At 40.1% G+C, this 12440-nt stretch overlaps 1 protein-coding gene across 4 annotated transcripts in view; it reads right to left on the bottom strand.

Annotated features, from left to right (window-relative positions):
• Positions 1 to 12440, bottom strand: part of DISC1 (DISC1 scaffold protein) — a 221195-nt gene that overhangs the window by 63678 nt on the left and 145077 nt on the right. The window lies entirely within an intron of this gene.

Genomic DNA, 12440 nt, shown 5'->3' with positions numbered 1-12440 from the left:
ATGAATTCACATGCTTAATTGATCTAATCTTCATGACCCAAATTATTTTTCAAGAGGTACCTGGAAAGTTTTAATTTAAGTTTTAAAGACATGAGTCCAACTCCAGTAAAAGTCAACATCCAAATCTTTAGGACATCCCAAAACCCATAGCAACAGCACCAGTGGTATTGTGAAGCTGCTCCAAAATATACAAAATTAGGATTTTATCCCTCCTCTCTCAACCTTTTCACATATAACAGCAACAGTAACTCTTACTTCTTTTAGCCCCTCCCAGGAGAAAGTAATCAACTCTTCAGACAACATCCACCTGTTTCTCATCACTCCTTCATGGAAAAGCTAGCCAGGTAGATGAAATTGTCTGCAAGCCACCAGGCTGCACTACACCAAACTGGGGCTGTGATGCCTAGGGAATGAAATTTTCCACTACTCCCACAGCCTGAACAGAGAGAGGATGACTTGGGTTTCCTGTTCAGCTACCCAGTCTAATTACTGGGCAGTTAACAGTGCGAGAGACAGTCTGCCCAGGAACAGACTGGAGGAGTGCCAGAAAGAGAAGTGGATCAAGCCAAATGGGGGGGGGGAGTCATAATGAAGAGCAGGTTAGAAAGTGCTGATGAAAGAAATGAGCCCAAGGGGATACTTGTTGGTCTGAGCTGATCTGCAGCTTATCAGCACATTACAGCCCCATTTCCAGGGCACTCTGAGTAGAGCCAAGTGCTCCAGAGCACCAGATTGGTGTTCAATTGAGCTGCTGCCTCTCTGCTTGTTGACTGATATATCAGTTAAAGAGTTAGAGTGATTTGCCTACCTTTGGTGTTCTGGTGGGTTTTTTTCCCCAGTTGAATTCTAAAGGTTGGGCCCAAATGCCCACAGTCTAAGAGAACTGGACTTGTACCAGCCTGTATGTTTATGCAGAGCTGAAGAACATTCAGTGGTTTTCTGAACTTTAAGGCCTCCCATAGATTTTACTGCTCATACCAGATCAAGTTGTAGAAGCGAGAAATGCTCACACAGCAATGCTTCCACAGTGCTGGACTGCAAGAGGCTTTTTCAGAGCGGTGTTTGTGCATTATAGCCGTGAAACTTCCAGTCATATCAGTAGGAGTCACACAGCTAAATTACTAAGCAACACTTTTGGTAGATTACTTATATTTAAAGGAGGATTAGAAGAAAATACTTCTTAAACCATTTCCCATGTAACATTATCGTTCTTAAATTCAGAGAAACATGGAATCGTTTGGGGGAAATACATGATTCACTGGGTATCAATTTTTCCATCCAATTAGGTTGGGCAGCTATGCTGACGGTTTAACACATACCCCTACTTCCCCCACCCTTCCAACAGAATGTATATATTAAACACAAGTTAAAGCTTCTGGGTTTTCAACTTTGTTGATTTTACATTCCTTTTGGGATTTAAAGTACTGGTTTGTTTAATTATTTTTCCTCTACTCATCCACAGTATTGAATGACAGTAATAATGAGCTCAGAATCATTGTACAAATCCCAGTAGGAACCATTCATAGTTTGCTAATAGAACATTATATTTGCATTACCAAGTTCAGTTCAAAGCACGTTGTGTAAATTAGCTCTGAGGGTTACTACTACAAATCTAAAACCAGAACATCAGGTCAATTAACACAGCTCTAAAGCACATTAGTTTGGGTGAAAACATAAGGGGTATGATTAGAGTTCTAGGAAATCCTCTCCCTTCTCAGGCTAAGTACCTCTCAAAAGAAGCCTGGGTTTGCTTCTGGGAGAAATCAGAATGCCTCAGCTCACAGCAGTGCGGTCTGATGCTGGTGACCCCGATGCCCGATAAGCTATGCTAGCCTGTTCCAAAGAGGAGGGCGAAATTAACTTGCAGGAGGTGTGAAAATCCTCAGAACACTATAGAAGATCCTCAGAACACCACTTTCCTCTTCATCCAAATTAAAAAACAGGTGAGCATGAGGAAGACTTGGAGGATCTAGGAATTTAACATAAAATACATTGCTTATATGAACATGCAGCTAACACAGAAAAGCTATTTAACTTCTACCACTGAGATAAATGTAGCACCACCAAGCCCACAGCCACAGACCAAAAAGTCACAGTTCAGTAATAATGAAAGGAGGCCTACAACTCCCTAAGGCAGGGAGTTCCCAATAACCAGTACTGTAGGACTACTTACCTTTTGGCAAACAGCACACATACATACACACACACTGTATGTACATATATACACACGCACACACACAAATATGGAAGTAGGTAATGAACTTCAGAGACCAGATACAGCATCTTTGGATCAAACTGCTGGAACAGAAGCGTACAGACCCAACAGGAGAAGGGGTATCGTAATGAAGTTCTACCTCAAGACTACAACTCTGATGAAGCTGAAGGGTGTCACATTAGAGTCAAAAAAAAAAAAAGGGGGGGGGGGGGGCAAAGGAAATTATTTTGGTTAAGTCAGTTTATTGGTTTAAACCCTCTAGTCAATTCAGGTCAGTCTTACCAAGCCATGAAGTCAGCACAGTATACTTCTGCCCAGCCAAAGATGATCTTAAGATTCATTCCCTTCTCATTTGGTGGTTAGCTTCTGAAATTTTAGTTAAACAACTGCCTTATAAGGCTGCTTATTTGAGAAACACTAACTCAAAAATACATCCTATTCTATGCAGAAACATACCTGAAATGATAGGTGACTTAAAAAATTATGTAATCTTAAACCAAATTATGGGATCTCCAATTACACAAATAAATCATTCAATGGTCAGGTTTCGTAATCAAATAAAATTGGTCATTCCTCATACACTAAGACAAATACAGATGTGACACAGAGGAGGATTTCATCAGTAATATTTATAACTCCTTTCTCTGTACCACTGTTTGGCAACTGCTTAATGGGCATACAGGAGCTGAACTCACCAAAGCTTCTGACAAGCCCGCGGAGAAATGACTGTAATAGATGCAGAACCAGGTAGAAGAGTATTAAAAGAAAAAAGAAGAGAGATACTGGAAAACTAATTTGGATGTTTGAGTCGAGTACCTCTGTGAAATGCTTCCAGGCCCATGAACATGACCAGCTAAATAGCTGTAACCTCCTGCTGGAGGAAGCAGGGAGAATGAAAGGATTTGCCTGCACAAGACACCAGGCATGCTTTCTGGGAGAAGGCAGCACACAAAAGCATAACAGATCCCACCCTACCTGCAGCGCAAACTGATGTGTGAAACAGAAAATAGGCTTTTAGTGAATTACAAACAGCTGGCAAGGACTTATAACTACTTAGCTGGGTGAAAAATGTTCTATATGGAAGACGGTAACACATGAAAGATCAGAAACCACACATAAATTGAAAGAAAATGAATGTATTGTCAGAATACAAACAAGCAAAAGGGATATTTCAGAAAATAAGCACTGTAAGACTCTTTACTATTATATGAAAACTCAGCAGCAGAAACAGATGAACTAGAGTGCCCCCCAAAGTAAAAGCTATTTGGTATAATAAGTGCTTCTGAAACCAGGTAAAGGAACAAAAATCAATAGACTGCTTATTATATCTACCTATATAGTAGCACAGGAAGGCTTAGATTAGCCTTAGAAGCAAGGCTTACAAGCACAAATGAATTTGCAGAAGCAGGGAAGCAACATTTTACTACAAGATTCAATAGGATCTACTGTGGAGAAAATTCTGTCTTTAAAAGACTATTCCACTGAATTTGAATTTTCCCTTTTTTAAAAATCATCCCATGACTTATTTTCTTTCCTTATTTCAGTTACAGCTGTTCATTTCAATTTGATGGTCTTTTTCGTCGGGTCCATGGCTAATGTTTCTTCCATCACATTTTATATCCGTTAAAGAGGCAGAGAAACTGCCAAGTATTTTATTTGGGGAGGGTTTTTCTGTCATTCTGTATTTCCATATTCCCCACAGAAATATCAATTAGAAGTTTCTCTTTAACATATACAAATCACAAATGGATGGGAATCTGTGTTAGACTTATCTTCAAGATGCATCCACTCGGGGTCAGGGCAAGCACAGAAAGAAAGAAAAGCTTCTCTGCTTGGTCTGTTTTACATGAGACTGTCAGTCTGATATCACTTCCCTAATGAGTGGTGTAACTATTATTCTAATTATGCATTATTCCAATTTTTGACGTTTTTAAAACTAAACTGCCTAAAGAGAAAGAAGATGTCCAAAGGGGAACCATCCCCTAAGAAAACACATTTGAGTAGTAGCAATTAAATAGTCACTTTCTAAGAAGCTGTGAGTCAGAACTGCTTAATAATGATTCATTTCAAATGATCCCAGAGAACCTCAGGTTTGGGTTGTGGGTTTTTTTAATAGCTTCATTCTCCTTGGTCTTCCCCAGAAGATATTTAAACAGGAGACAATACTGCAGTCAGCAGCAGGAAGCAGGCACTGCTTCGTAAAACAAAATGGAGCATATCAGCAAAGGAAAACAGCTGCCTAACCTTAGGTTTTGGCATTGCATCTTTGCTCAAGATATATTCTTCTGGGAAGTTCTGTGACATTTGGACAGCTACGACTCTTTGAAAAGCATTAAAATATTGACGTTTTCTTCACTTATTTTTAAGAGAATTTTGAACACTTGTTATTCCACCAAATGGGACAATCTGTAAGTTACTGACCAGCTGAACTGTTCAAATAGATAACGGGGGCCAGGTACAGTCATTTCAGAAAACTCTGAACACTTCCACTGCCTGAAGTTACCACCTCTTCCTCCTGGGCTTCTTCACAATTTGTTAAAATCCATTCTCCGTGGTTTAAGAAGCTTCCCTCAAAACTTTTTCTATCTGCCTTCAATTAGTACTGTAGTGATCCATTTTTCTACCTGGAAAACGGGAATTTCTCATTCATAGAGGTTCAGGACCAGGAGCATACTGTGCAGCAGCTACCCCAGGGGATGGTGTCCAGCGCAAAGCACCCTGGCAGGACCGGAGCCCTCCAGAGAGTGAACAGTGCCACCTTCTGACCCACTGTCCTGAGCTCCAGGGGCATGCCAGCCTCCTGCAGCCAGCCAGGCATGTAATGACTTACCCAGATTCAGATGGCTGCACAGACCTGCCGAGCTTGCACGGTGCAATGAGGAGCAGAAAGGCAGACAAAACCAAGGAGAACAGGAAGAAACCCTTGTGAAACGGCTTATGTCACCCTGCCATTAAAATCGCCTTGTAGTCTAGCAAGAATCATCTTTGATTAACCTTCTATGTCCTGGCCTCCTTAGCTAAGAAATTAGCAACAAAGGCATTAAACGGCATTGGATTTCTTGTATTTGATTTGTACTGTTCTCAAACTTCATCAGTTCCGAGAGGTGTTAATGTAATCTGCTTTCTACCATCGCATGGGAAATACAACACAGATATAATTGATCCCATTTATAACAAAAATAGAAGTCACTATCCTAGTTTAACAATTATTTGAAGACTTTGTTGGTTTGGCCTAAACTGTCCAAGAAACACTCTGCAGTTTCAGTGTTTACCTATAAGGTGTCTTTTATTTACAGTGATTTCTAGGAAAGGAATGCTACTCTCAAGTTCATTTTTATGATGGACTTCAGTTTTCCCTGAGGACAATTTCAGCCTTAGAAACAACGCAATAATGCAGAGGTTTTTCAGACAGAGAAAAAATATGCAGGCATCCTAACAGGCTATAAATCCTCTCCACAAACTTCTGCTGGTTTTTTAAGACTCTTAAATTATCTCTGGTGCTGTGGATTGGGTAACCAAAGCATTACAGATGTGGAGGAAGGGACCAGATGGACAACAGAAAAAAACCTCATCCTTCACTGTTCAGAAAAGTCTATTTCAGGAAAAAATCTTTTACAAAAAGCACGGAGGCAGCAATATACTTTGGCTGCCACAGTGGGAATTCTAGCTGATGGGAACCACAACTACTTCAGATCAATGAGCTTCAGAGTAAAGTGACAGCTTGTATGTCTGGACTGTATTTAAGGGCAAATCTCGGCCTCTTGTAAGTGTGCTTCATCCACTGCAACTGCTGAAACAAGAGCAAGGATTCTCATTTTTGCCTAAAACAGAGAGCAGATGAAATGTCTTCTGGACTGATCAGGATAGTTAGTAGAAGACCCCCTTTGGAATTATCTCCTGGCAAAAAGTGAGCAGCTCTCAGGCTACTCAACCTTCTGTTCTGCATCAGATAGTCCCTACCTAGCAGCTTTCAAGATGATGGTGGCATGTTATCTCCTCCATGAGGAAGTTCTTGTGCCAAGGAGCTTCCTGCATTTAAACTACGGCAAGGAACTGTGCCTACCTTTAAACGAGCACATTCACTGCTGGATCCCAAGAACTAAGTGATGTTCTTCACTGAGAGAGGAACTATTTCACCATTTAACACTTAAATGAACAGACACAGAAAGACACAGGTACTGTGTCACATTAGCCAAGAGAATACGAGGCAGAGACAGGAGCTGAATCCAAACATCCAACTGTTCAGCTTGTTGCTCCTTACTGTGTATTGCTGCAACAGACCTGCAATCTAAGTCTATTAAAGACATAACCAAGATTAAGGCTATTTCCAGTGCTCCACTTCTAAAAGCATTACTGAGGTGAAACCAAACCCTACCCCTCAGCAGGACATGCTGCATGCTGCCAACATACGTTTGACCTAAGGTGATGGGCCAGATCATTGAGTCACCTGAAGGACTGGAATGGTTCAGAAGCACAGTGGGGATACCCTTGATAGCAGAAAGAGTGTTCAGGGACATGGCTTTCCAGCCTCCTGCATAGGGATAACACCACCCCTCACCAAAGGAGACCTGAGACACGCCAACAGTCTGTGGAGGGCAGATCTGCCAACTGACTGTGATTGACAATGCCTACCAAGGGGGGCCTCAAACGCTCCTCAAAAGGAGACTGTAACTCGCAGAGGTCAAAGCAAAAAGTTAATCGGCTGGTACATACCACAGGAACAAACTCTCATTCCTCTCATCCTCTCAGCAGGGCTCCGCTTCTGACCTGCTTTTTCTCCCCCTCATTTTTTCCACCACTTCCATTCACCCTTCTTCAAAAGACTGCTAACAAAGGTATTTCCTCTATCTGCAGTCACAGCTTTAAGTATCTGCATCAACTGTCTATGTTCCTATTGTGTTAGTGTCAGCATTCACCTTAACCCAGAAACCACACACAGAACATCTGCAGCTAAGGTGGGCTGGTAGGCAGGGCAGCCTTTAGGGAAGGAAGCATGTCAAAGCCTATCATAGGCACAGGAACTGCTGCAGAGACAGCAATTTGGAGGTACCAGGGTGCTTCATTTTGACTCTGATAGAAAGTGGCTGGAACAGAATGGGGAAGATGGCAAAAAAGAAATGGGAAACTCCCCTGGCACTAAATGAACTTCCTTGCCTATTCTGCATGGACATAAAGGTTTCTAGGTCTTGGAAAGAATAGCTGATGTAAGTAATTTCAGCAAAATCCTGGTTTAGCTGCATTACTTAATATGCTTCCAGCTCAATCCTACTATTCCCTCATACTCGAACGGCCAAAACATACAAAGGCTGATCTCACTGTGAACAGCTGTTTCTAGTGCTGCATCAGCACAACTCATCACAGGCAAGTTAGTTTCTACAGGGCATAATAAGGAATACTCATTCCAATCACAAATCAGATGATATTTTAATCCAGCACTTTTGTTTAGATTTCATCCTACTGCTATAATTTTTCATATTTCCTTTTATAACTTTAATGGAAATTTTCCACCCCCAAGCACAATGTTTTCAGACTTCCTAGTAGAACTAATAAAAAAAATTAAAAGAGATCCCTCAAAAAGCCCCTTGAAAAACTTATTTCCGTTCTGATCAGCTTTAGCTAGGCTGAGGTATTTATTGACTTACCACTGCAATGAAGAGATAAAAAGAAAACCGGAACATCCTCAAGAATCAAAGAAGCACAAAACACGAGAGCAGGGGGGATCCACCTTAGCAGAAACAAGTGTCTCCATAAGTGACTTACCTTAAAAACACCCAAATCTTTCAAAGAAACCCTGCAAGCCAAGTTTCAAGCACTTCTGTTATCTGAATGTGATATTCCTCATAAGAGACAGGAAGTCCCCTCCTTCTGCAGAAGGCATATACATGCTTCAGAAATGAATTAAAAACTAACCTATCCCATTACTCACCCTGATGTTCATTTTTAGTAAGTTCAGTTTCAAATTCTCTCACTGATGGTATTTTGCTTTGAATCCTTTCTCTTGGTCATCTGCTGAGATCAGCATCTCTCACCATTTCCAGCTCTTGGGGAGCAAAATCAGAAGTCCAAGGCCTCCCTTTAATTGCTCTTTCTGAGCAATTAATCCTTTACTCCAGTAATAATGGATTTTGAGTTCAACAACCTCCCATACCATTCAGTAACGCTACTAAAGCTGTTCTTCAAAATAACCCCAAAACATCAGCATACCGCATAAAAATGATGAAAATTAAAGACAGACTCCTTTTAAATTATTGTCAGGAACAAGCAGCAAAACTCTGAATTTCTAAAGAAACAAAGTCCTTCCATCATTTAAAGAACTCTCTCATGCCTCCCATGAAAACTGTATCAGATTTGACATAGAGAATATCAGAACAAATTACTGATGGGGTGAGACATTGCAGATTGAATCAAAGACTTCAAATAGATAGGGCTCACAGCACTGACACTGGAAAAAAGGAAGCAAAAATCTCTTTGCCTCAATCACAGCTCCTTTGTCCACTTGCATAAAACTCCCAGACAGAGTCTGGAAGCCTACTGCTTCAACTCCTGATGAGCATTGATGGTTAACAGTAGGTAACTGGCACAAGAAGATGTAACAAGGATAGAGCGAGGGGTCAGGGGGTTGAACTCCTTCTAATGACAACCGGTATGGTGGGGGAAGTCAAACATAAAATGGGATAAACTGGCTTACACAGAATTGGCTCAAAGAAGATTGCAAAGCTATGGCAATAGTTTTCTTATATAATACCCTTCATGCTGCTCTCATACAAGTTATCATAGATAGATTTATATTTATAATAATTTTAAGAAGTAGGAAGTCACCCTTTTCTTTACTGAATAACACTATTCTCTGATGACACTTAAAAATGTATGAGTCTCAGTAGCATTAATCTGTATTTTTGAAAGAACATCACTATTTTACAATATTACCTTCACCTCTTACTAATTTGTTTTAAATTAAGCAATAAAACACAAAACAAGGATAAAACCATGCTAGTGCAGATAAAATATAAGTTATTCTTCCATTTAAATGCTTCAGAAGCATCTAGAAAAGGCATAAAACAAAGAAAAAGATTCAGGTCAAGTGAGGAGAACTTTATCTTTCTTGCTGATAAACAAGCCTTTACACATATTGCCTCAGAACGTGTTTTATCTAGTTAACACAAACAGCTTTGAATTAGGGACAAAAATCATTGCTTACTAATCTCGATTGTTTTAAATCGAGATAAGCTAAAAACTGTGACAGGCAGTTTCAAAACACTACCAGTTACTTGTATAAATCATATCCATTTCCATCTCAAAATATTGCTAAATTTGCACCTACGCAAGAAGTATTTGATAAAGCTTGTTAGAGACCACATTTCAAAGCAAATAAATGTTTTGGGAGTACAGACAGGCACACAATATCACAATAATGATGCAAAGGCAAGGCTACTTCAAAGAAGCGAGATTACTCTTAAAGAAAATAGGTTTATCAATCTGATTCTTTCTTCCTAATCAAGTCATTCACTGTTCTGGACACTATTAACAGATCAACTTAGTTCAGCAGTCAAGTACATCAATCTGAATTAAATATTTTTCTGAGTTCAAATCACCTTGTCTGGACTCAGGCTACTCCAGACTTGGAACATGAGAAAAAGCTTCCAAAGAAAAAAAGGAACTTCTTCAATCCAAATACAGGAAATGACATCCCCATGAGACTGGAATAAGCATGGTGCTGACTCATGTGCTATCTGACACTATACACACTGTTCACCTCGTTCGACCTCAAGATTTCTGGCTGGAGATGGGTGGTCAGAAAATGAATTTGCATCTGTGTAACAGACTGAGCATGATAACAAGACAATATGAAAGACAGCATACATCTCCCATTGAGGTGAACTATTTCATTAGCCTACAGCTGGAGGCCCAGGTGAGCTGGTCCATTTTGCTAACCTTAGACATACAAACTGTTTTGAGCACTACTGGTAGCTGCTGCCCTCAGTCTTTCACCTGTGTAAGACTAATGGATCACCATGGTACATTCACATCTAGGGCACAGCAGAAAAATAAGCCTGACTTATGTGCCTCTGGAAGGCAAAGAAACAAAATGAAATGTGACAATACCTCCTATATACTCCTATACTCAAGGCTTTTGTGACATGTCACAACATGCTTGGACAATATCCATTATCCATGGATCTCTTTGGAATCCACTCTCTCCCCCCCTCAACCCCTTCTTTTTTTCTTTTTTTAAAGCCAACACTGGTATTAGAAGAAACCTAAGGCACAAGAATGCATTCTGATTCATATGTGTAATTATTGACCTACTCCTACTAATTGTTCAGCCATCCCTTCAAAAAGAGCTCGGTCTGTGAGACAGGCCTACAACTGACTTGCAGAGAGAGTCCTATTCATCCTTACAGACTGGGGGGGATTTGGAGGATTTTAAGTGAACCTCAGCAATTTTCTCCTCACTGTCTGCCAACTTCTTCCAGGAACTGAATGTACTGTTAGAGCATCTCACACCTGACAAAGTCACCAGGGGTCAGACCAGAAAAACCCAGACATACACAGGTGGTGTGACACCAGGAGGCAGAGAACAGCTGAAGTTGCTCTAGGAAGAATTTCCTGCAGAAACATAATCAGATTAGTGAAGCCACAGAGATTTTATGAGTTTACCAGTAGCAAGTGTTAGGGGAGAATCAGAGCAGAAAGTTATCTTAAAAGCAAGAGAGCCAGCCTGGCTGTGAGGTGAGGCCAAGCAGCACCACTGAACTGACCACCCAGTGGAGCAGAAGGAGAAAGAAAACCCAAGAGAAAAATTACAGCAGCAGCCAAAGTTTTGCAGTCAAAGTGTGACTGCAAATTATTAGGCCAGCACAGTGCTTTGAACCACAAGCATAATACTGTGTAGTAACTGTTCTCCAATCACACTATTTAGAGACAGGGTTTATTTTAATACTGACCTTCAATACCAGCAAGAAAATGTTACACTTTTACAAAGTAAAAAACAGTCCTGACAGAATAAAAGATGGAGTAAACCAAGGCAGGAAGATGAAGTAATTTTGCTGTAAAACATTGGCTGCCTGGAAAACTATGCAACTATTTATAAATATAAATTCAAAGTCAGTATCAAAAGAAAATCAGAATTTCCAGTTCATTGTTTTAAAACCCTCAAAATTCTCTAGTGCTAGTCAAGATACAAAATATGAGCTCTTTCTTGCTATGCTACTGAAAATCAATGAATGCAGTTTTGGACCATTCACTGTATACAAATCTAACTAGAAAGTAAAACCAAACAAAATTAATAAATCCATCAATGTTAGCACACAACACCTCAGAGCTAAGGAAAGACCTTCCTCCTGCAACTGAAATTAAACAATCTCTCTCTTTTACTGGTTGTCTCAGTTTACCAGTGCCTAAGGATGCTGGCTAGGTTTTTACCTACATTTTACACTTTTCGGTTATTCAGTTCTTCTGAAACATACTGACTGAAGAGACCCAATTAGTGTAAAATTCAAATTTGTTTCTTTGCAATTATACAGGCCATAAAATTCATTGCTTTCAGGTGGACTTTTACCCAGGAACAAGTGAAGCGCCATCACTTTATCTTCCTTAGTTACAGTTGTGGTATTACTGGCCAAGAATTTTCACTAAATTCTAAGACAATTCTCATTCCCTCTGAAGAACAACTCTATAGGTCTATAGTTGTAGTCCAGTTATAATAATTATGCAAATCCCTCCACTCCGCATGGTTACCCAGCCTTAGAACTCATTACAGACTCATTAGAAACACAGTTGCTCCATCTTCTCTTTCAGATACTTTGAAATTTAATCATTACCATGAACTAGGAAATAATGCTGCAGTGTGAACATTATACTCATTACAAAGCTTTTGTGCGGGTGCACAGGATTCTTTCATGCTTAACTTGTTATTAATCATACTTTAGATTATAGTCACTGTTGTGGGTTTGGGGGGTTTTTAATACAAAAAAAATAATCTTCCTAGTAATTCCCCCTTGCTCACGTATTTTACCAAAAACATTAAGAGAGACAAACAGAAATCAATTACTCGTCACAGAGACTGGGATGTCAGACTCTTACTATTTCTTTTTTCCTTTTTTTTAATGGGACTTAGAAAAGCTCAGAAGAGAGTAAGGAAACAAGGGTTAGGGTAAGAGGGCAGACACCTTGAAAGAGGGCAACACCAGCGGCTGTGGTAGTTACTTCTCTCAGGGGCACAGAT

This window comes from Neopsephotus bourkii, unplaced genomic scaffold (genome assembly GCF_033783945.1).
Source record: "Neopsephotus bourkii isolate Nb327-2 ecotype Australia unplaced genomic scaffold, CSIRO-AGI_Nbou_v1 NB_1767, whole genome shotgun sequence".
Lineage (NCBI taxonomy): Eukaryota > Metazoa > Chordata > Aves > Psittaciformes > Psittacidae > Neopsephotus > Neopsephotus bourkii.
This window is presented reverse-complemented; position numbering and strand designations above follow the sequence as displayed.